The sequence below is a fragment of the Myotis brandtii genome, unplaced genomic scaffold (genome assembly GCF_000412655.1).
Source record: "Myotis brandtii unplaced genomic scaffold, ASM41265v1 scaffold116, whole genome shotgun sequence".
Lineage (NCBI taxonomy): Eukaryota > Metazoa > Chordata > Mammalia > Chiroptera > Vespertilionidae > Myotis > Myotis brandtii.
Genome location: NW_005354010.1, coordinates 806,985 through 833,401, shown reverse-complemented (window position 1 = coordinate 833,401; position 26,417 = coordinate 806,985).

Sequence of the window (26,417 nt, the reverse complement as noted above, 5' to 3'; positions counted from 1 at the left end):
ATTACAAAACTGTAAAAGCAGATCATTGAAATTAGACAAAACCAGTTTTAAGTCGATTCTGTCACATAACTGATATGTTATTTTGAGCAAGGTACATAGTATCTTACAACCTGGTTCTTCCTTTGTAAAGTGTGAATCATCCTTTGACATGTTCATTAAAAGTATGACATGAGTTATTGCATGGAAAATGTTAGGAAAGTGTATGACAATAAGAAATTAAACTGTAGTTTTTATTGATATTTTCATTGCAATTACTGTCATCTAACCTTGGAAAAGTCACTTAATTCATTTAATCTTCAGTTCCCCATCTGCAAAATAGGGTCACATACCAAATTCATAATTTGTGGTTGCATTGAATGTGAAGATTAAAGGAGATAATAGCTGTGCTTATATTTCCTAAACTGTAGGAATGGATATGTGTATTATTAAGTACTAAAAAAAAGACATGATTTTAAAAGTTAAAAAAAAGCATTCTTTAAAATTTGTAATTGTGACAGATTACCCAAATATTTTATTAACACAGTCTTGGAAATTATATAGATTTAACTTTAAATCTCAGTTCTGTCATATGCCCTGAGTAAGATATTTAGCCTCTTCATGCCTCTGTTGTCTCAATGGAGGAGAAATTACTTTTCTACACAAAGTCTGTGAGAATTAATGACATTATATGTAAGACATAAAAGCCCAACACATAATTATAATAAAATAATATTTATCAAGTATACATTATTTCCTAGATACTATACTAAAAATTCTACATGAATCCAATGATTTAATAGTCATCACACATAGCTATGAACTTTATTTTATATATATGAAAAACTGAGATGCAGAGGGTTTTATTTCATTGCCCAAGGCCGCAGAACACATGAGTGGTTGCACAGAAATTGAGAAGGTACTTAGAAAAAAAGGTATGGTAATTGTATGACCAATGTTATGATGATTGCCTGCTGACAGATGAGGAATGCCCTTGAACCTGTGGTACATATGTATAATCACAGAATGGACTTCTGTTTGGTTCCCATCTTGTTCTGCTGCTAGTGTTCTTGCTAAACTTTGATGATGAATGGTGAATGGCAATGACAGAGGTGACATTTTGACACATCATGTGCTAGATGCTTTCTATGCATGTATTATCTCTGTTCTTTACAATGTCTTTACTAGTTACTATAAACTCTGTCTTTCAGAGACTGATGATCAAATTCAGTGAGGCAGGTTACATCTCCAGATATACCTACCAGTGAATTTGAGGAAGAAAGAATAAAAGCCAGGTCTTTGTAAAGCTTTAATTTGTTCCACCACAATTATTTCTTTTGTGAAGGTTCTCATACACATTTATAGACCAACATATGCCATGTACAGTGTACTAAGAAATGTCTAAAGGATGTGTGGTTTATTTCTACAAGAAATTAATGATCCTTTAATGAAAGAAAAATCATAAATAAAGAAACTCTTTAGTACCACATATGTTAACTATTGTAAACATATGCATTATATTTATTATTATACTTATTAAGCAACCATTTATCATATATGGTTCTATATTCTATAAGTATAATTTAAAAGTAAACTTTACCTTTACATTGTAGTTGAGAAGATGGATCATTTTTATAAATTATTGAAAATGAAAGAACAGTATAATTTATAGATAAAAAAGGAAACAAACAGGAAAAATGAGACAATGAGTAAAGAGCCTGATGGGGAAATAAGAAGGAAGCAAAACATTGTTTCACAAAAACAAACAAAAATTACTTCTGAAAGGGACTATTGGCCAAGACTATTGAATGCCTTGGGAGAGGTCACATGAGATGATGTCTGTTGTATTCATGAGATTTAACAAGTGGCCATTGGTAATCTTGACTAGAGGTTTTCAATAGAGTAGTAAAGTCATAAATCAAATTTAAATTAATTAACAATAAATGGAATTTGAGAATGTGGAATAGCCTAGGTAGAAAATCTGTCAAGAATGTTTTTATTTTTCTGTGAAAAAGTGCAAAGAAGTGTGACATGTGGCAGTAGGTGGAAGGGGGAATGGGGATCAACAAAGGGCTACTGAGTTTTCTTGTTGGTGTTGCATATTTTGTATTTTTTTAATACTCACCCAAAGATATTTTTCCATTGATTTAAAGAGAGAGTGGAAGAGAGAGTGAAAGACAGAGAGAAATATCGATGCAAGAGAGACACGTCGATTGGTTGCCTCCTGCAGGAGCCCTGACCAGGGCCGGAGCTGGGGAGGAGCTTGCAACCGAGGTACATGCTCTTGACCATAATTGAACCCAGGACTCTTTGGTCTGCAGGCTGACACTCTATCTGCTGAGTCAAACCGGCTAGGGCTAGTTTGTATCACTTTAAGAGAAAAATTACTAAAACACTATTTCTCAATATTGTTATTCTATGAACTGATGCCCACAATTGAAAGTCCAAAGCCCTTTTAAAATGCTCCTCATGAGCCTTACTTTAGTTTACTGAAACAGTGGGAATAGAGACTCAGAAATCTCTACACTTAGTCAGCTCTTTTGAAGATAGACATGAACACTGCAAGTAAAGAACCCCTCACTTCAATACCACAAACCTAAGCCAGTCAGAGAGAGACAAGTATCACATGACCTCTCATATGTAGAATCTAAAGAACAAAATAAACTGATGAACAAAATAGACCCAGAGACACAGAAGCATAGAGCAGACTATGGAATCTCAGAGGGAAGGCAGGGGTGGATGGGTGAGTGGATAAAGATTAACCAAAGAATGTATATGCATATATGCATAATCCATGGACACAGAATAATAATGTGGTGAAGGCCTGGGGTGGGGATGGGGGGCTAGAAGAGGTTAATAAAGCAGACATCTGCAATACTTTCAACTATAAAAATAAATTTAAAAAAATAAAAAGAGGATCAAATGCCATAGATTGAACTGCATTATACCCAAGGGTCATTCTTAGCAATTTATTCATACTGAATAACTGTTCCCTAGAAGTTTCGAAGATTAAATGGGTAATTTATCCAGATCTAGAGTTCTAAGTATGTTGCTTTACAGTCTTTTCTACTAATGCTCCCAAGCACCAGTACCAAGTGGCCAGAAATGACACATGGGATGAAATATAGCTCTCACCTCTGAATTTGTGCTCCTGCTTTAGGAAACAACCAGAGGAATGGCTCCGTTTTTCCTACTTAGTCTAGATAAGAAAATCTCCCTTATGAATATAATTTCTTTCTGTATTTACAATAGCAGGCTTTTCATGAACTCTGCATAGTGGCTGCTCTGCACAATCCTCTCTTTCTGGATGGCCTCTCTGCCTCCTTGTTGCAACATTTCTGAGAAATATCACACTTCTTTCATTAGTACTGCAACTTTACATGTAATCCTCTTTATCAGTTTTCTGCTCAGCACTGCCTCATGACCTCTTGTTTTTCATTACGCTTATAAAGTTCTTTTGCCTTGTGCACAGTGTTTAAGACAAGTGTAATAACAGTAGACCAAGGTCTAAATAACACTACTTCTGCATAAATTTGGTCTTGTTACCTTGCCTTCATAGGCCTCAGTTTCGTCTTTTGTAAAATAGAATCATTGACAGCCATCATGCAATGTTAAGAGTCAAAGTATTGCAATGTTTATAATATCAGCTGGGAAGAAAAAATCCTAAATAATAAAAGGCTAATATGCAAATCAACCAAACGCTGAAACGACCGGTTGCTATGACAAGCACTCACCACCAGGGGGCAGATGCTCAATGCAGGAGCTGCCCCCTGGTGGTCAGTGCACTTCCACAGGGGGAGTGCTGCTCAGCCAGAAGCCGGTTCATGGCGGGCAAGTGCAGTGACAGACTCAGCCAGAAGCCAGGCTGAGGGCTGGTGAGCGCAGTGGTTGGTGGTGGGAGCCTCTCCCGCCTCTGCAGCAGGGCTAAGGATGTCTGACTGAGGCTTAGGCCCGCTCCCTCCATCAGTTGGACATCCCCGAGGGCTCCTGGACTGCAAAAGGGCGTAGGCCAGGCTGAGCATCCCCCGCCAGTGCACGAATGTTGTGCACCGGGACTCTAAAATATATATATGAAACAATCTTATTTCTTTTCTAATCTAAAAGACCATGGTGAGGAGAAAAACTACTGATATGGTCTTCAGATATTACGTCTCTTAGTTAATGTCTCTAAGGTGAAACTCAATTAAATTGTTTTAATGATTTTGCCTTCCTGAAAGTTTATAATTTCTTATAAGCTCGAAGCCAGTAAATTAATTAAAGCTTCACTAATCTTTTATTGAGAAAGAGACAAAAGAGAGCTAATTATATACAATAATTTTGGGAATCTACCTATTGCCCTAAGAATTATCTATTTCCTGAACTTAAGCAAAATACAGTAAGTAAATTTAATGATTATTGATATTCTTTTATCCTTCTTCTCAAATTAAAATGACCATGGAATAATAAATTATAAAGACAAAATGTCATATGAATGCAAAAAAATATTCTTGTAAGTAATAATAAACACCACTACACATAAGTGTAATATTAAGGTTTTCAATGTATATTGTTGAAGAAGAAAAGGGACTTAATACTAATAAGTACATGCATTTAAACTTAAATAATTATTAATGAACTAGAGGCCCAGTGCACGAAATTCTTGCACTGGTAGGGTCCTTAGAGGCTGCCGGCTGCTGGCTGGGGCCTCCCTCCCTTCCCCTGGCCAGACCTGTCCCCTGGTGGAACTCCCGGACGAACTCCCAGTCGAGGGGACAATTGGCATACTATGCTTTGATTATATAGGATAACATATATAGAGTTGATTTAATCAAAGATTTTCCATATCTTATTCTGTAATAATATCCATCAGATTTTTTTCAAGAACTAAGGAGTAAGCAGATTTGGTCCTATGCCTCAACGAGGTCCTTTAAAAAGTGTCCATTTTGACTGTTATTAAATATATTTGTATCTTCAGAGCTTGTTCATGTATTACCAAACAGAAGTGTTTCCACTTGAATCTTGTAACACTAGGACTTTGCATAAATCACTTGTATTAAACAGCACCATGCCACTGAGTACTTAGACATTTGTGAACCGTGGAATTGAAAAGTTTAATTAAATTTGAAAACTAGTAAACGGTTCTGAGCACTGTGTAAAATTCTGCCTTTGGCAGCACAACATTGCTCAGGACCACCCATCTCTCACCTGGTGGCCATTATTTTACTAAAAGCACAGACAATGGTAAGTGCAGGACTATCCTGTCCATGCACTTACACATCTCTATTTTGTAATTAGAAATACTTAAATGTTTGCACATAATTATTAGAGGCATTTACAATTTCAGGTCTCTTACCTATATTTTAATTTACTCTGTAAGAGATGGTGCATGGATAATTTCAGCTTTTTGTTTTTTGGGAAAATTGCCAAATTACAGGTTTGTGCAATGAGACATTATCATGCTAGCAGAACAGTTTGAGATTTATTTTTATATTTTCTACCTGTTAATTCAAATAGCACATTTTCCTACTCTAAAAAATTCTTACATAATAATCTTCACCTTGAATTATTAATCTAAGCATGTATCTTTCTCCCCTACAACCTTCCAAACTTGCTGAAATCAGGGACTGTGTTGTATACCTCTATTTACACTTCACCTTGGCTAGAAAATTGCCTTCAGTTATATAAAGGTCAACAATTTACAAGGGATTGAATAAGTGAGGGCACATGCTAAAACACCAGTGACTACCATACCTTGTGGTGAGTGTACTTTTGGATAGATTGTCTACCTCCCTCTATTAAAGCACTCAATTCCAAAGGACATTTCTTCCTTTTATTTCCAACCCTACTTTTTCATGTCCCCTTTGATATTCCTTCAGTTTGGCACAGATAATAGTTCATGGAGATTCAGAATACAGTTCTCCCCTTCACAGCATTAATTTTTAAGTTTGTTTGTGTTGGGAATGTGACTGTTGCTTCAGATCGGTCTCGTAGTCTGTACACAGGCAGCATAACATATGCGCCCCAATGGAGAGTGTCGGGATTGAAGAGCCAAGCCATTAGGCAGTGCATCAAGCAAAGCCTCTCCAGCTAGTACACCGAGCATGACTAGATCTTAGAGAGGCCAGACCTATACAAACAGAGCCCTTGAGATGCATTTTCTTGCACTCTCTTTGTATTCTCTGATGTTTGCAGATGCTGTGTGAGTCTTTTGATTGATTCCATTTGGTTGGTTCAAGGAGCACACCCAATGGGCTTTGTTCCCTGTGACTTGAGAAAGCAAAAAGCCATAATGAAATGTTTCCACCTGCACATAAAGATCTTATCATATGTTACAGCGAGCTTTGTCGCATTCAAAGCTGATGGATTTTCTGAGACTTGTTAACTATTAACAAAATGCTCTTTCAAATCCTCTATAAAGTACATACACATCAAATGTCCACTGTAAAGTATCTATAAATAATCTTTTCCCCACCAAAAATGTCTTTCATATCTTGCTTTAAATTATCTAAATGCATCAAATACAAATACGTCCATTTAACGGTTATCAGAACAGTTGCCTCAATTTTGCATGTAAAATTTATGCTGACCGGTCCATGAGGTATGGCACATTTCAAAGATTGACCAGGTTAAGGGTAACTTTTACTTTTTACATAGATTTAAACAACTTGTACATGTATTTGCATGCTTATTTGCTTACTCCCAGAATATATATCTCTGTAACTTAAATTATATATGGAGTAAAAACAAAATTCCATTTTTATCAATTGTATCTACTTAAAATATTTATCCTCTACTAAAGTGTTTCCCAGTTATATTAATTTTTAAGTATGTTGTTCCTTTACCTAAAATAATTTCTTTAAAACTTTTAGAATTTTTTTGGCTCTTGTTGAGATTTTTTTCTAAAGTCTGTTGATTAATGTCCTCAATTTAGTTTCCAATAGCATATTATTAGAATGTCTCCAACCATCATTATATTTATTTTTTTCTGTAAAAATTTATTTTGCAAATTCTCTTTGTGATGGTAGTTGAATGGACAAGCCCAACTATATCAGAATTGTCCTAATTTATAGAGATGATGTATTATAATTCCTATTGGAAAAGTTTCTTATATATAATATGACTATAATAGATATTTCACCTAAGGGGAAATAAAATGAGTAAATAGATATGTTTAAAACAGACAACATTATAGTGAGAAAATGTAAATGACTATTTTGTGCTTACTAAATTAGCAAAAATAGAGAATATTTATGGTTCTTAAACTTGAGACACTTGCTGGTGAAAATAAAAATGAAAATACAGACTTCTTAGACATCAATTTGATTAAACCTTTGAAAAGTCTCAGGCAGCATAACTGAGAATTCTATCAATGACCTTAAATATTGCAATATTTATATGCAAGAGGATGCTCATTTGAAGAGTGATTGAAATGGTCATATTAGAAACAAAACTTAATAAAAGCCTGCACAATTTTTAAAAATCAGAAATACTTTACAATACTAATTAAAGTTACATTTTTCTGAATACATAATGATCCTCAAACTCAGTTATTGTAAACAGTGCATTAGTTTACTTACTTTAAATTAGCTAACCCTCTTCCCCTCAAAACACTTGTATCTATGCCCTTCACCAAGTTACATTGCAGCCCCTCTCACCTTGACTTGCTCTGGCTAATGGGTGTAGTAACTATGAAGTCATGTTGCCTCAGTTGGTCCAGTCCATCCTTGACCATGTGACACAAAGCCTAGCCTCTAAGTTCATCACAGCGAGGAGACCTGTTTAGCCAAGTCCAGCTTGTCGTTAATTCATGGTGCGCTAAATAAATGCCATTTGTTCAAGTCAATGAGCTCTGTGGTGATTTCTATGCAGGTTTATAGTGAAAATTGATAACTAATACAGAAGTAGATAACATTTTTTAAAGATATAAAATAATTTTTCCCAGAAAAACAGAACAATGGTGGAAAATAAAAGAGCATATCTTATTTTGTTTGAAAACTAACCCAAGACTTGTTGACAATTATTGACATTCTCCCATTGCAATGCCACTTCCAGGATTTGAAGTTAGTCATGAATGGATTATATCTGCATCAGTCTGTATTTTAGATGCCACCCTACATATGGTGGCTTTAAGCATGTGTGCTATAATATGTAGAGATTTAAACTTTATTATTTGTAGATTCCTTGTGAATTTGTCTCCTCCTTAAAACAGTTTTGTAACTCCCAAATCAAAGCTTGTGATGATTTCATGGTCATTCACAAACAGCACAGAGCGTGAGAAATTCTAATCCTCTGACTTGTCTATTCTCAGCTAAGGCTGAACAAGGTGTGGACACTCTGCTTTCTTGTTCCAGCTCTTATATTTTAAACAACTGTCCCTTTCGCAGACTAGTTTGTATTGCTGCTATTGTTGTTTTTTATTTGTTTGTTTGTTTTGCATTTTGGTGCTTTTGTTAGTGATTTTGCTGTTCAGAATGGCTCCCAAAGTGCTGAGTGCTTTCTAGTATTCTGAAGCACAAGAAGGCTGGCATGTGCCTTATGGGGAATACCTATGAATTAGAAAGGCTAACTCAGGCATATGGTTCTATTGCTATTGGCAATGAGTTCAATGTTAATGAAGCAACAGTGTTGCACATCCAAAAGAAAAAGGAAGAGATTTGCCAATCTGTACTTAAGGCTGCTCTAGAAAGTGCTAAAGTCCCCTCTACAGTGAATGATAAAGCCATGGAAAAGCTGGAAAAGAGAAGATAAATTTGCAGATTCATGAGCTGATGCTAACTGATTACAAGAATAAAAAATAAATTAGTGAGCAGCACTGTTGTGAGGCTGTAAATATTATCCTGAGTCAGAAAAATGTTAAACTCTGTTCTCAGCTAATGCTGACTGACTCCCACATTTCATAAGGTGATGCAGCATGAAAATGTTAAACTTGAAGGTGAGACAGGCTGTGGAAGAGTTTTTTAAATGCCTGCTAAATGTTATATAGGAAAAGGAATGTGTAAGACCAGGTTTTCAAAGCTCATGAGACTGGCTCATCTTATGAGGATGGTGGCAAAAAACTATAAAGCACAAATGGCTTTTTAGTTGATGAAAATGTTGTGTGAAGAAAGTCACAGGGGCCCAACCCTATATTTCCCATAGAAGAAATAGCTTAATATTCTGTGTTCATAACAACCTTATAGAACTACTATAGATAATAAGAGTCAATGGTATATGTGTGTACAAACACATCCCTATATTAAGGGAAATGTTAATGATGTTAATTGTTTTATTTCTCTTTTCATTCTCATCTTATTCTCTATGAGTAGGTGTGAGAATCTAACTACTTCACTTTGGTAGCTATACTTGAAATTTAAATAGATCTTACCTAATAATAGACAAACATTTAAATTGGCTGTCCCTCTGCTATGCTCACCAGCCAATCAGGAGAGTATGCAAATTAACCCAACAAAGATGGCGGTTAATTTGCATACGTAGGTGCAAAGTGGCAGAGCGAAAACAGAAGGCTTCGGACCGGAGAAAAGGCCTGAGTCCTAGGTGCTGTAAGAAAACCGGTGCCAGCAGCCAGGGGAAGGGAAGGCCTATTGCATGAATCTCTTCGTGCAATGGGCCTCTAGTATATAAATAAAGCTATGGAAAAGTTAGGAAAAAAGATAAATTTGTAGATAAATTATTTATTTACTTATTTATAAATATATATCTTTCTATGTAGATATATTTATTTATATATGTGGATTTATATCTTGACATATATGAATATATGTATTTATATCCAGCTATATATGCAAATTTATTTATATAAAAAGAAAGAACTTTAACATGCATCACTCTTTTTTCACTTATATTATAATTATATTTTATTAATTTTTAAAAATACACATGTAAAGTAGGTTTATTAAATATGAGTTTCACTATGAGATTAAAAAGGGAACATTACAAAACACAATTTGGGCCTGGTGAGATTAAATACAGTAAGTTATATTACTCATACATTTAGAAGAGGACAGAAGCTCTAAATCATAATTAAAAAATTAAAATATGATTCTAGTGAGACAAATGGACCATAGAGAAAACTTATTTAATAAAAGATGATGGGAGAGTAATCATTAAGAAATAGCATATCTTACATCAAAATAATTTTCATATAAAATTGATATACATATAAAATCTGATATAATGCAATAAAAATATTTTTAGCATATTTACTAGTATTGAAAAAACAGAACTTCTAAATACCACACAAATTTTAAAATAAAACACAGTTTATATATAAAGTGTAATATTGTGCCAAAATAACCATAAATAAACCTAAAAGAAAAATGAAAAGACAGTTCCCAATTAGATTAAGAAAGACTAATGATAGATAGAGGGTTTTGCACCAATATTGGCAAGGGAGTAAGAGATTTGCACTGTTATGGTGATGGTAGAGTACATTGTCACAACTTTTCTGAAAATACAGTTGGTCATATACTCTAAATTTTTTATTTATCAATTTCACATTTAGGGGTATATATCAATTAAATCACTGAATGAGTCTATGCTACAAACATTCACACACATACACACACATTTATACAGTTATGAGTATGTAGAACACAGAGTATATTTTTGTAATATTATTACATATTAATTATTGTATTATTTATTTATATTACAACTGTAAACCTACTTTTGCCCACCCCGTGTGTGTAAGGTGGGACACACACACACACACACACACACACACACATTCTTGCATCAATTTGTTTCTTTGTTCCTCCAATAGACCTCAGACTATTCAAGGTGAAGTCCATGTCATGTCTTAATCTTGCCCTATATCTGCTTCAGATTCTGCTAAATCACCAAAGTGGTAGTCAGTGAATATTTTATTAATTCATTTGTTTTTTCCTTTTTCCCACTACTGATTTTCTTTCCTTGAAGGCAAAAATTGTGTAGAGATCTACTACCTTCCCAATTTTTCCCATGTGTCCACTATTTCAACTGACCTCCCTTCTTTTCCGGTATGCCACCAGAGGTAGAAGTAGAAGTTGTTAGGTTACATAGAATTTGCAAAGTTTGTTTTCTGAGGAAAAATGTGAAGACAGAAAAGTGCTGATTTCATGACATGTTGTTCTAATGAGAATAGAAAAATTGATTAAATATCCAAGAATCAGGTTGGTGCTAAATAGGCAGCACCCCCCTCCCCCCAATAATCCTTGTGGTTTGCAGCGTTTAGTGGTTTCACCTACTGTTTAAGGGACACTGCTTTCTAACAAACTTAATGAATGAGGGCTGTTTTCAAGCTGGCCACACTCCCTTCAGGGTGGGGGTCCCCACTGGGGTGCCTGGCCAGCCTGGGTGAGGGGCTGATGGCTGTTTGCAGGCTGGCAACAGCCCCTTCAGGGTGGGGAGGTTCCACTGGGGTGCCTGGATAGCCTGGGTAAGGCGCTGAGGGCCATTTTCAGGCTGGCCACACCCCCTTCAGGGTGGGGGTCCCTGCTGGGGTGCCTGGCCAGCCTGGGTGAGGGGCTGATGGCTGTTTGCAGGCTGGCCAAGCCCCCCGGTAACCAAAGCTCCCAGCCTCTTGTTTTTTTCTTTTTTTTCCCCTGGGATTTATTTATCTTTTATAATTGAAACTTTGTAGCCTTGAGCAGAGCCCAGGTCTGGCCAGGGCAGGTGGGAAGCTTGGCTTCCTCCATTGCCTCCAAGCTTCCTGCTTGCTCCAGCTCCGTGGCCACCACCATTTTAGTTGGGTTAATTTGCATATTTGCTCATGATTGGCTTGTGTGCGTGGCCTGTGGGTGTAGCGGAGGTACGGTCAATTTACATGATTCTCTTTTATTAGATTGGATACATATATATCCTATCTAATAAAGAGGGAATATGCTAATTGAACCTCATGCCATCACAAAGATGGTGGTGCTCACAGCCAATAAGGAGGGAATATGCTAATTGACTGCCCTGCTCTCAAAGACAGCAGCACCCACAGCCAATAAGGAGGGAATATGCTAATTGACTGACATACCCTCAAAGATAGTGGCACCCACAGCCACAAGATGGTGGTGCCCAGTCCCCTCAGCTGCATACCTGCCTTTGGAGGCCCCCGGTCCCCTCAGCCCCCAAGCTGCCCAGGCCTGGCCCAAGGCACAGGCAAGCCTTGGCTGTCAGCTTCCCAGCCGCCCAGGGCTGGCCCAAGGTGCAGGCAAGCCTTGTATGGTGGCTACCCAGTCACTCAGGGCTGGCCCGAGGTGCAGGAAACTAGGGCTGGTTGAGGCTTGCGCTGCTGGCAGTGGCAGCAGCAGAGGGGGGATGGGGGGGTTCCTTCCTCTGATCACTGGGTCACCTCCTGCCCCTGAGGGCTCCCGGACTGTGAGAGGAGGCAGGTCAGGCTGAGGGACCCTCACCTCCTATGCATGAATTTTTATGCACCGGGCCTCTAGTATACTAGCGGCCCAGTGCACGAAATTCTTGCACAGGGGGGTGGTGTCCTTCAGCCCGGCCTGCACCCTCTCTAATGTGGTACCCCTCGGGGGATGTCTGACTGTTGGTTTAGGCCTGATCCCTCTGGCAGTTGGACATCCCTCTCACAATCTAGTATCGCTGGCTCCTAACCACTCGCCTGCCTGCCTGCATGATTGCCCCTAACCACTTCTGCCTGCCAGCCTGATCACCCCCTAACTGCTCCCCTGCCAGCCTGATTGATGCCTAACTGCTCCCCTGCCAGTGTGATGGCACCCAACTGCCCTCCCCTGCCAGCCTGGTAGCCCCCAACTGCCCTCTCCTGCCAGCCTGGTCACCCCAAACTTCCCTCCCCTGCCAGCCTGGTAGCCCCCAACTTCCCTCCCCTGCCAGCTTGGTCGTCCCTAACTGCCCTTCCCTGCTAGCCTGATCGCCCACAACTGCCCTCCTCTGCTGACCATCTCGCGGTGGCCATCTTGTGGCGGGCATCTTATGATGACATCGTGCTAGGGAGTCATGTGAGGGTGTTGCACTAGGGCGTGGCACCACCTAGGTTTTTATTATATAGGATATATATAATTTTCTTTGCCCACCCCTGTATATATATCTTATATAGTGAATTAGTGAATTATGAGAGGCCACTTAAATTTTAGCAATCAAGGAGTTACTGAAAAAAATTGTTGAAATTATTTTATTTAAAAAAAATTTGATAGGCAAAGTGATTGAAATCTTAGCTATTTAACAACAACAACAACAACAACAACAATAATAATAATAATAATAAAAGAGGAGAAGGAGAAGGAGTCTAAATAACCATTTGAAATAGGTATTAACAAGATTTATTTGCCATTATAATGGAAATTGAGAAAATAAATGTATGCAGTTTTATAAGACTAGTTACCGTATCCCATATAATAAAAGCCCAACAACCAAACAGCAGAACAACCAGAACGACCGGGGCCCCTCAGCCTAGCCGGTCCTGCCCCAGAGGGTGCCCTCCAACCCTGATTAGGGGCATGGCCAGCTGCCAAACTGCCTATGGCCCCTCACCCCAGCCGGCCCTGCCCCCAGTCGGTCCCCAACACTCCTAAACCACTGCCTGGCTCCCTGGTGCATGTATATTTAATGAAAGCACAAAGAAATAATTTATCAGTCCCTTCTGTCCCCAACCAGAATCTCCAGAGCGCTCTGCTAATACTGCAGCCAAAGTGTGGAATTCTCCCTCCATGGCTCGCAGCCCCAGGAGACCTTCCAAGTTAGCAAAAAAGGTGACCTAAGCATTAATGGCATGGCAGCCCTTTGCTGAGGACTGTAGAGAGGCTGGGTGGGGATTTTGTGAAATTATTGTGCCTTGCAGATGAGGTGAACTTTCAATCTCTCTTATAAAGGGGCGGCGAAGAGACCTGCAGGCTGCCAGTAGCAACAGGGAAGGGTAGGCACATTCAAAAACAGAAAAACTTTTAAACATACAGACATGAAGATCATATTGGGAAACTGAGGGCAGAGCCCCGGGAAGAACGCAAAAATCATTAAAGGGCCCTCATCCATCTTGATATACGTTTGCAAACAACACATAAACAACTTCATCTCATGGCACATGAAATGCACAACAGTTCTATTGTGGGTTTTCTTTTGGTCATCCTTAAAGTATAATTAGATCCAGCTGGGGGAAAGCTATAGCTTCCAGCATTAGACCCCAAGGCCTTCCCTGCCCGATGGGTCTCCATCGGGGCGGGCCCGCTCAACCCCACCCATCCACGAATTCATGCACCGGGCCTCTAGTTCAGAAAAAAAAATTCCAGTAATTATTTAAATTAATCATAATGTAATTTATTGTCCTTTGATGGTTAGATATTTAAATGTTTTTACTGTTATATGTGGTTGCTTGATGAGGCTTACTCAATAAATATCGATCTGCATTTCTATTTTAATTAGAACATATTTTTAGAAATAAACAATCAAATCAAAGTATAAAGATTTTTAAAAGCTTTTGAAAAATATAAAGCAATTATTGTGTGCAACAAATATACATCAGAATGATCTCCTTAGAAAGGTGTGTAACACTTTCTATCTTCATTATCATTGAGTATTAAAATTTTTATAAGTGGCACATATTTAATGCCCAAAACAGACTTAAATTTTGCTCTAAATTTTCAAAAGAAAAAAGAAATTGGATAAAAATAGATGACTCAATGATGTTTTAAAGAAAAAACATAAATAACTTCCACTTTCTACCAAAACAACTCCACTCTCTCCTCCTTGCCTTTTCTTTCAGTTTTGAAGTAACAAACTGAAATCTGGGGAGCAACTCTGACACAGAGAAAATAACTTTCAAACAATGCAGTTTTGACAGATGTTTTATTTTTATTCTGCAATTGCAAGGTCTCAATGATACACTACTGAATCTTGCATTTTTCTTTATAACACTGAAAAATAAAATGTATCAAATGGACTATAAGTGCAGTTTTATAAAGAAAAGAAACTATATGAAATTGACACTTTTGTTCTCCACATATCTGTCATTGGTGTTATTTTGAGCCATAAATCTATTTTCTCTACACAAGAGCAAGTTGCTTTTGCTGCTGGAGGAACTAAAGAGTCAATATAGTTATAGAAGAGTGAGTTGATTTCTCTACTTCCTTGCACATCATGAACTAAATTGTCAATGAAGTGATTCCTAAGAAGCTTTATCATTAGTCCCTGTGTGAGAAGCAGAAGGAACAGCTTCGTTTCTAAGGTCCCAGACTGAGTCTGTAGTTTTGTCAGTTATTGAAATCACCTTTTTCTTATAAATGTGAAGAGTTACTATAAAAGTCTTTGAAAAAAGAATAAATACAAAACCCTACAATCATATTTTTACTGAAGTACTTTCCTGACTTTAACTGCACTTGGAGAAATACTCTTTTTTCTTCCATCACACTAATATTCTGTATGTGTCTTCAGGTTTTTCCATCAGTTCTTGCATTGGCCTGAATGTTGAATACTAATGGTAGGTAATACATGTTGCAGCCTCAAGAACTCTATTTCTCAATATAATAGATTTGTGTGTTCTGAATTTATTTATCATATGCTTTTTCAAGTAAAACTTAGTAAAACTATATCAAATAAATATTTGTAAATTTTTTCAGAGTTAATATATGTAAATTTCAGAGAGGAAGGAAAAGGGAGAGAGAGATAGAAACATCCATGATGAGAGAGAATCATGGATAGGCTGCCTCCTGCAAGTCCCCTACTGGGGATCAAGCCCATAACCCAGACATGTGCCCTTGACCAGAATTGAACCTGGAACCTTTCAGTTCTCAGGCCAATGCTCTACCCACTGAGCAAAACCAGCTAGGGCCAGAGTTTTTTTTATTATGTTGATCAGATCACTAAGGAAGTATGGCATTTTTCCTTCAGTGATTTGGTTCCTGAATTTCCTTCCATCTACTAAAAGTGGCAATAAATATAATGACTCAAATTTTATACCCTAAAGCTGCTTCTTTATTTTATATAAATACTTTGTTTTAAAAGTTCAGAATGACTCTGTTTGCCTATTCTTAATCTATACAAATCTGAACTATGACTAAAAAAACTAACATATTTGTGTTTTTGTGTTCCAGAAAACAACCAAATGTATATTTTGGGGAAAAAAAAGATTCATGACTTCTCATCCACAAATTTAAAGTAATTATTTAAAGAGAATTACTAACTATTAATTAAGTCATAGTCTGAGCTACATGTTGAAAATCAACGTTAAACCAATTTTTATCTACCTGATCCTCAAGTTGTTTATATTCCACCAAATATTATCTTTAAGGTGGGTACATTTCATTGTGAAATGTTCAATGATTCTAATGCTTATAAAACAAAGTGGGGGAGAAGAACAAACATAAAATATTAAAGTTGTAAAAAAAATTGCAATAATGTAACATAAGCAATGATTTTTAGCTTTATCTCTACAAGAAAACCATGATAAATAATAAACTTCTGTAGGGCTAAGTGCATGGCAACCTTGGATATCAGGATTTGAGCTTTGACAAAATAATAAATGCAGTTGTCCATATGTTGTGCCCTACAGGAGATCCCTGTCATGTCCCAAGTCCAAACTCTACTAGTGTCAAATGTTTGTGACAAAAGATCTTAGTCTTTTCAATGTCATTATTTACCATTCCAATCCCTTCTACCCCACCTCGTCCACCCCCAGTACTTTTACTTTATTGTTTGTAACTTCATTCCTCAGACACAAAATGCATTTTTATATCACCATGCTCTAATTGGCACAAAAGTTAGACATGGGAAATCCCCCAAGCACCAGTAAAAGAGGGAAATACAGTTGATCCTGAGATTAAACTATAAAATCAATATGTAAAAAAGGAAATTCAATTTAAAGGGACTGTAAGCCTATATAGGGCCAGCAGGATTTTACTCTAAAGGATTAAATATATTAACATATCTAAAGAAAGAATATAGGAAATCTAAGGAACCAAGAGAATCTGTATGAGCCTGAAATTGGGGAGGGATATGAATGAGTTGAGAAAGTATCAGAAAAAGGACAAACAAGGGAAATAATCATTTAGAGCAGTGGTTCTCAACCAATGGAAAACACATAGCATATCAGATATTTACATTACGATTCATAACAGTAGCAAAATTACAGTTATGAAGTAGCAACAAAAATAATTTTATGGTTGGGGGTCACCACAACATGAGGAACTGTATTAAAGGGTCGCGGCATTAGGAAGGTTGAGAACCACTGATTTAGAGCATCTACCGAACTAAAAAAAATCTGCTATACAAATCACATATGCAGGTATGTATAGATATACACTTATAAGCACACACACATACATTTATGCATGTATGTATATATGCATGAATGCATTCATCCTTTTACCTATCATCTATCTGTCCAAGCTTGTATACTTTCATACACATAAAGTTGCTAGATATCATCTCTAAATTAGATCATCCACCATTCCAAGAGGGCTGGGATAGAGCCAGGGATTTGTTTTATGGACTTAGACAGTGATGAATTCATCAAGAGCTTGCATGCTTCCTCTTCTAGTATGCGTCACTTCCAAAGCCTCTACAGGCATTATTCCTTTTTGTGGATTTACTTTTCCACACATCCTCATCTGTAATCTACTAAAATTTCACAAGTTTTGGTAAAAATGTCACCTTTTATGAAGATTTTTGATTATTTGCTTTCTTAAAGCTTCAAAAATTTCTCATAAATCCTACCACAGACTGTTTTATTCATTGCTTATATATGTGTCCCTTCCACTAGCATGTAGTTGGTCTTTCTGTTGACAAGCACACTGACAAGCACATTGTACACAATAAATGAGTGACTGCCCAGTGTTGAATGAATGCATGAATGCACGGATAATGAATGAATGCATTAGGGATAGTTCTCACTATTTACTATGTCCTTTCTTTTACCTATAAAAATCTTACCAAGATAATTTAATCTATGTACACTGATAGTGACATTATCTGGGATTAGCTCAAAATTACTATTTTTCACCATATATTTTACCCTATATTAACATAATTACTATTGACATTTATATTTGCTCTAGTTTCTTTACCTATCATTGGGAAGATAGAGAATCAGCAATTTTGGGCATATAATTTGGAAACTTTTTTGAATAGAATCTTTTCCTAAGCCTGCTTGTATATACAGTACTGCCTACCAATAACTAAGGTATGCCATTTCTCAGAGTAGTTGTGTATCTTGGAATGAATCATTTCACTAAATGTACCACAAATCACTGAAATATTTTATGGATGTCGCCAAGAGCCAACATCTCAAACAGTAATTTATCCATGGAAAAAATTGGGGTAAATATTTGCAATTTAAACAGCTAAATTTTTTATTGTATAATGAGACTGTAGTGTACATAGTCATTATACAAGTTGTAAACGTTAAGACTATGAGAAATATTGCTGGCACTGATTGGCAAGATTATGTCCTGTAGTTATAGAGAAATGTGTGGTATGGTGCCCATATGAAATTATGAAATCCATGTTTTCATCTAGCTTAGACTATGTAGATTTCAAATTGTTTTTACATCTGGTTAAAATGTTATTTTAGGATTTTTTTTAAAAAGCTCAACAGCAATTTGGCCCCCAAAATGGCACTGGCACTGTTATTATAACATTGTGATGTGATAAGATGAAGTGAATCAGAAATGATACATTAATTCCATATTACAATATTCATGGGTTTGAACATTAGAAGGGAGAATGTTCTTGGTCTGTAATCAAGGATTTGCTATTTCCAAACATTTAGAAAATAACTCATGTGTGCCAGAGAAAAAAAGTGTTGCTAGGCTCACTAATTTCTCTCTATTCATTAAATTATTCTATGCAGGGTACCAAGCCAGTTAATACGCCCACGGGACAATGCGTAGTACTTACCAGAGTGAGCCAAAGCCTATATTGAAAAAGGAAGAATTTTCATTTCAGTGAAACCCAGCACATCCCAAACACCCAGCCAATGGCAGTCACTAGCTCCCACTGTTAATTCCTTTTCCCTAGCTCTCCCCTATGCCTGAATTTCTAGGTCTATGACACAGGTATTTACTATTCAGAATTGTTTCATAAATTTGGGGGGTTCTTATGATAATACCTAAAATCATAAGATCATTAAAAGTTTGGGGAAATGCATCTCTTCTTTCTTTCAGGTAACATGATTATCATTTACACAGGGTTCTTCAAATGCTATAGTATTAAATTAATGTAAGCATCCAGTTTTTTATAACTAAACTAGAGTCCCAGTGCACAAAATTCATGCACTTGGGGGGGTCCCCCAGCCTGGCCTGTGCCAATCAATCGGAGCCCTGCGATCGATTGCCCCAAAGAGGTAGACCCCGCCCACCCATCTGGAGTTCCTTGATGGATTGCTCCAAAGAGGTAGGCCGGAGCTGGGGGTCCCACCTCTGTGCCAAATGGAGCCGGGAAGCGGGACCCCCAGGACCCCCAACCGGCCTCGCCATGTGGAGGCGGGACCCCCAGGCAGGCCTCACTGCACAAAGACGGGACTCCCAGGCAGGCTTCATGCCGCTTGCGCACGCAACGGCAAGCTCAGCCCCTCTCATCTGTGTGTGCCTGCTGTGCGTGCAGCCATAATGTGATGGCATGAGGGCATCACAGCGTGACGGCCACATAAGCTCTTATTAGTAAGGATATTAGACTCATTTCTCATTGGAATTTTTGTGCCCAGTTTGCTCCAGTGACACTATTCTAATGAATATCAGACCTCCATTTGTGGCTCAGTCTAAACAATATTCACCCACAGTGTGCATGTGAGAAATTAACTACTGAGTGACTTATTTCTACTTTATAAAATCTGCCTGAATTATAAGTTTAAAAATTAATTAGTGTTTACTTTACTTGCTTTTATTAAAGCAACATTAATGATAACTTTGAATAGAATGCAAAATATGTCCCTTTTTTATAGTTTTCCACTCAACTTTTTCACCCTTCTTATCCATATGTATTTATTCTTCTTTATCAACAAAAAATTTAAATTAAGATGCACTTGCCATAATTGATATATTTTCTCCAAGAAAACATATTTTAACCTCATGATTTATATATGGGAGCATATTTATACATGATTTGTAAGTGGTACTATATTTATACATTTATTTATGGTAAAATAAAAATTTTCATACTTATGCCCAGGCTGGTGTTCAGAATATATTTTTGCCACATTTATTGAGATATCTCATAGTCACTGGAAGTAATCATCCATTTATGTAAGCATATATAGAATATACACAATAAATATGTTTGAATACATGATCATTTAAAAGATAACTCATAAACATATTCCACAGACAAGCACACTAAATACAAAAGTCCATTAATATCCAATATTTATTTTCTCAGATAATGCCACTAAAATCCATGTGACTGTCCTTGCCAGTCACCTGAGAGCTATTTTTATTTACTTTATCCCCTTTTTATCAAATCCAATTGGACTAAAGGGCATTAATATGTATCCAATCTTTTATCTTAGATGTCACCACTTCAGTTTGCCTGTCTTAATTTAGTCTCCAAATTGTTTATATATTTTTTTCTTAAAAGATTTATTATTGTAAACCCTCAGTGGATCTAGTACCTGCAAAATAATGACTAAATTGCTTAAGGGTCTTTATGATCTGTCTCTTGGCTTCTTTTGTGATCTCACTTTTTGCCAAAACAAAAGTTTTACTCAAAATGAATTAGTTGAAGTCTTTGAAAATGCCATGAATTATTTTTTTTAATCTTTATTGTTGAAATTATTACAGATATCCCCCCTGTATCCTCTAATAGATGCTCTCTTCCCCCTCCCTAGGCCTTCACCACAGCATTGGCTATGTGGGTTTTGCATATATGCATATAAATTCTTTGGATAATCCCTTCCCACCCTCCTTCCCTTCTCTCTGAGAATCATCAGTTTATTGCATGCTTCCATACTCTGGATCTATTTTGTTTGTCAGTTTATTTTGTTCATTAGATTCCCCATATAAGTAAGATCATGTGATATTTATCTTTCTCTGACTGGCTTATTTAGCTTAGCATAATACTCTCCAGATTCCTCCATGTTGTCTCAAAAGGTAGGAGAGCCTTTTTTTTTACAGCTGCATAGTATTCCATTGTGTAAATTCCATAGTATTCCACTTCTTTTTTATCCACTCATCTGCTGATGGGTACTTGCACTGTTTCCAGATTTAGCTATTGTAAATAATGCTGCTATGAACATAGGGTACATATATTATTTCTTATTTGTGTTTCAGGCTACTTAGGATATATTCCTAGAAGTGGGATCACGGGGTAAAATGGCAGTTCCATTTTTAACTTTTTGAGGAAACTCCACACTGTTTTCCATAGTGGTTATCCAGGCTTCATTCCCACCAGCATGTACTAGGGTTCCTTGCCATGACTTCTTATGCCTACATGTCATGACACACAAAATCCTTTTTACACTCTAACTTCCTCAGGAATTTGCATTAATCTATTTTTTACAAATTTCTGTTTTGATATTGCACCTCTGCAATTACCAATTATCCAAGTTTTGCTGGGCCAACTGCCCCCTTAATTGTACAGTGAGTTATGATTATGTATCTGTTTGCCATCAAATGAGTTTACCCAGTATTAACACATTTTAGACAATCACTACTTGCTTTTGAATGGAAAAGTTATTGTCATATCAACTTTGTCTCATCAAAGTAAACAACAAAATAAAAAAACCCCACAAAACTACAAAGACTGAAACAGATTTTAAGAACACTAGTGTTGTAATACTTAGCTTAGTTTCATTATGCTGAGAGAGTATAGTGGCTATATTGTAGTAAGAAATAGATAATTCTTTTCTATCCATTATGTAAAAAATAAAGAAGAAGATTATTATGCTCTAAGGCTAAGTAATAGGTCCACAATAATTTCCTGAAATGTCAAGTGCTCAGGTTATTACATATTTTTGTTGTGAATCAAATTATTCTTTTAAAATGCAAATGTGTTTTTAAACGCTGCATTCTTGATTTAATAGATTTTAACAAAGGCCTGTCTAGGTTTACCACTTATTCCATGTGGTATGCACATATAGGAACTGGAGTTAAGGCTCAAACCTTGTGTGCTAAAGGAGCATTCATAGCTTTGGAGTACCAGGTGTGAATAGAAATATGGCCTCTTACTCCTTCTGGCCTTGAATCTACTTGCATATTATTTAACCTCTGTGATTCTTTTTTTTTTTTATATTACCTATTTTTTTGTTTTTTATTTTTATTGATTTCAGAGTGGAAAGGAGAGGGAGAGAGAGAGATAGAACCATCATTGATGAGAGAGTATCATTGATCAGCTGCCTCCCGCGAGCCCCACACTGAGGAACAAGCCCACATGCAGGCATGTGCCCAGACTGGGAATCAAACCGTAATCTTCTGGTTCATAAGTGGACGCTCAGTCACTGAGCCATGACGACTGGGTTTACCTATTTTTTAATCAAAATAACATATTGACATACTTTTATAAAAAGTTAGAAGGTACCAAAACCCATATAATTAAGATAACTGGGGAAAAATAGCAGTTCACGAACCCTTTTACCTTCCTAAGAATTGTGATCTCCCAATTGTAATCATGTTGGCAGTAATGGATTCGTTTGGGAACTTCCATGTCTTCAGATGAGGCTCTTCCAAACATCCACGTGGGTGTGAAACCTGCAGTGGTGTTCCGAAAACAGGGTGGGCATAGGTGGTTTTACAATTCAGCATGTAGGATTTTTGTAATTCTGCCTCCCATTCCCTGCTGCCATCTGCCTGGCCAGGGTGACCCAACCATCTCTTAGGTAAGCTTTTACATATCATAGAGAAAGGTTAGCCATGTGAGGCTTGACAATAATCTTAATCACATAAAACACAGATTAATCAATTGTATCTTTAATTGCTTATCAGTGAAATGACTTCCAAGGTATGTAAAGAAATGTTGAATACAACTGAAAGACACGTATGATTACTTTGACACAATTATTTAACATGCGTGACCAGATTCCTTGTAATTGAATGCAGTCACACAGAGATCCTGTTAGAAGATATGGAATTACGAAGTTACCAGCTGTTTAAAGAATACACAAAACTAAACATTGATAGCTCTGGTTAATATATTGCAAACCTGATATTTTAAAATACCTTTTTTCAAAGTCTGCTCTGAATTTTATTCTTAGAGCACATCTCATTTCAGTTGCTCAGTTTTCATGATAAATACTTGATCTGTATTTAGCTTACATTCAATTTACTGTTGGACAAGATGTATATACCCTAGTTATTCCAAACATACTTAAAAGTTTTCAAATAACTAAATAGGCCATTAACATTAAAGTTTAAATATTCATTATTTAAAGTTAAATAAAATTAAAAATTCAGTTGCTCATTTGTACTAGCTACATTACAAATTCTCAGCCATGTGGTTAATGGCTGACATATTTGACAGAAGATTAATATAGTATACCTCTTCCAAAGCCCTACTTTTAAAATGAGGAGTAACATCATAAAGGACTAGCCAACACACGTATCCAAATTAATATTTTCAAGTTAATTTTAGGGCTAAGCAAATAAATACACACCTGAGTTTGGGCTTTATTAGTTGGGTAGCATCATCTGTGAAGCTTAATAATACAAACTAATAGTTTTCAATTAGCAGTGTGAAGAAAATGCTTAAATTGAAGGTATTCAGATCAATAGAGGAAACACGCACAAAGGTTAAGTCGAAAGAAAGTTTTTAGTATTAATGCAGAATTGAATCTCAGTAAAGCAAGAGAGAAAGTAATTCTCGCATTAACTGAGGTGATATAAAAAGAAAAGCACAATTTAGATTTTGGAAATAGGTTAATAAAAGCATAAAACATGAAACATGATTTTAACAATGATATGTTTACTTTTCCTACCAGGATGTTCTAATTTTTATAGAGAATCACAAGATTTTCAGTAGTGTGTGGAGTGTACTAATTTTTTTTTTTTAAACATCACATGAGGATATTTTTCTGTTGGTTTTTAGAGAGAGTGAAAGAGAGAGAGAAAGATAGAAATATAGATTTGAGAGAAAACATCCATTGATTGCACACGCCCCAACCAGGGCCAGGGCTGGGGAGGAGCCTGCAATCCAAGGTACGTGCCCTTGACTGGAATCAAACCTGGGACTCTTCGGTCCACAGGCTGACACCCTATCCACTGAGCCAAACTGGCTAGAGCAGTACTAATCTTTAACAATAGTTATTTGACTCACAGCTAGCCTGTCTGTTAGGGATCAAGCAACATTACATCATTCATGAGTGAAGAAAGGGGAACTATTAAGTCAAAGCTCTATCGTGTGAAGTTTCTGGTCTCAGGCAGACTTTAGCACCTTTGCTTGGGACATCTGGGAAAAGTTTTGGGGAAGGTTTCAATAGCCTGTTGCGAAACAACTCTCTATGTTAAGATTCTGCCTTGTTAAGATCAGAGGCCCCGACTGCCTTGGAAAGGACTAGCTTTGCAATGGTGTTGACATCAACTGCCATGGAAGACGGAGATGGTGTCCCTCTGAACAACAGCCAGGCAATCCTACTGCCCATAACAACTTATCTGGGTTCCCTAAGCTCAGGGTGCTTTTACTTTCTCACAACCCACTCGTTGTGAAAGTGTCACTTGGGCCTCCATGCATCAACCCATGGAAACTGGAGTTCAGCGAACTGGAGCGAAAATGATGATTCTTGGTTACAGCAATCGCGGTAATAAACTATGCTTTAGCTTTGACTCAGGGGTCTTATGTTTCTGAAACACTCATGGAAATGTGGCAAGCTAAATTGTTAGCTTTCAAATAGGGTAAAATCTCAGGCTACTCCCAATTCTTGACAAAATTTACTTTGACATTGGTTATAAATAATTTGCTCAATGACCTTTTTATTTTGTGGAATATTTTTATTCTGTGTTTTATTCAATGGGGCACAAAAGTATGTACATTTAAATTTTTTAAAAATATATTTTTATTAATTTCAGAGAGGAAGGGAGAGGGAGTGGAAGATAGAAACATGAATGATGAGAGAGAATCATTGATCGGCTGCTCCTGCAGGCCCCCTACTGGGGATTGAACCCACAACCTGGGCATGTGCCCTGACCGAAAATTGAACTGTGACCTTCTGGTTCAGAGCTTGACACTCAATCACTAATCCATGCCAGCCAGGCTGTACATTTAAATTTGAGCTAACTATTCAAAATTAAGTCATCATAATTTGCACTTTTCCATTGTAATGTCAATCTTACAATCCCAGTGTAATGTAAAAGGTAGTCTCTACCTTTTGCTTAGTCACAAATATTTTGAATGACAATACCATATAAACAATAAAAATAACTTTTAGTCTGATAAAATAAGATATACCAACCAATATAAGTATCCTATATTAGTATGAATTACATTACTATGATATATTAGGTTTGAGAACTTGTTCAATAAATAAAAGACAGATTGCCATTTCTTCTAAGAGTATTCTAAACAAAGTATAAACCAACTCATTTCCTATTAAGACTTTTGAAAAATGTTTATTATAATAATGTGGCAACGCAAACTGATACTTGGAAAAAATAATATGTAGTCTATTGTGAAATATTTTCACTTACCAACTTAGAATGAAAGTTTCAAATTCTGAAAAATACTTCTATTATGCATTCAAAATATTTTCTTTCCACTTTTCAGTCAAGGTAGATGAATTTTAATACAAATGCCATTAAAATATTTAAATAAAATGAATTAGTTCAATGTTAGTATAAATTTTATTTTCTTGAGCTGGAGTAGTGAAAAAAATGTGAAATATTGTCTTATGGAAAATATTTTTGGGCACAGTGTTCTCTTTTATTTATTCCTCTATTAAACAAACATTTAGTCCTTACAATAGACAGAAATTGGAATGACTGTTGAGCTCTCAGCAATTTCTCTAAAGATGCTAACAGTGCCACTTTTCCTTTTTCAGCAGTTGTGAGTGATTGTTGCCAAGACAGAAACCATGACCCAAACTAGAGCTAAAACTCCAGGCACAGACACTGAACGTGCTTGGTGCTCCTCTGGTTTCTAGTTTCCCTGAGACTCGGTTGTTTAGCTCTTCTTTTCCTTTATATGAGCCTCATCAGTACCCATACAGTAGAGTTCATAACCACAATTTTTCTTATGTTAGAATTTGTTTCTGTCGCTTGCAGTTAAAAGCATACCAGTTAGTATATGCTACCTAGTGGGTACATAAAAAATGAGTAAGAGTGTTACTATAATCAAGGATCGTGCAACTTAGTGGCAACAAGTAAATTATCAGTTGCAAAACATGAGATAATTAATTGCTAAGGCAAGAATAAGTCTTGGGTTCTATAGGAGACTTCTCAAAGACTTTTAACACCATCTCATTTGACAAGGTAGAAGGTTTCAGGGCCACTAAATCCCACTCCTTTTCTTTATTTTTCACATCATCAAACATGATAAAACTGACCCAGAATCCTCCTTTATTTTAAATTGCATATCTATTTTCTCACCACTTTTGAATGTCT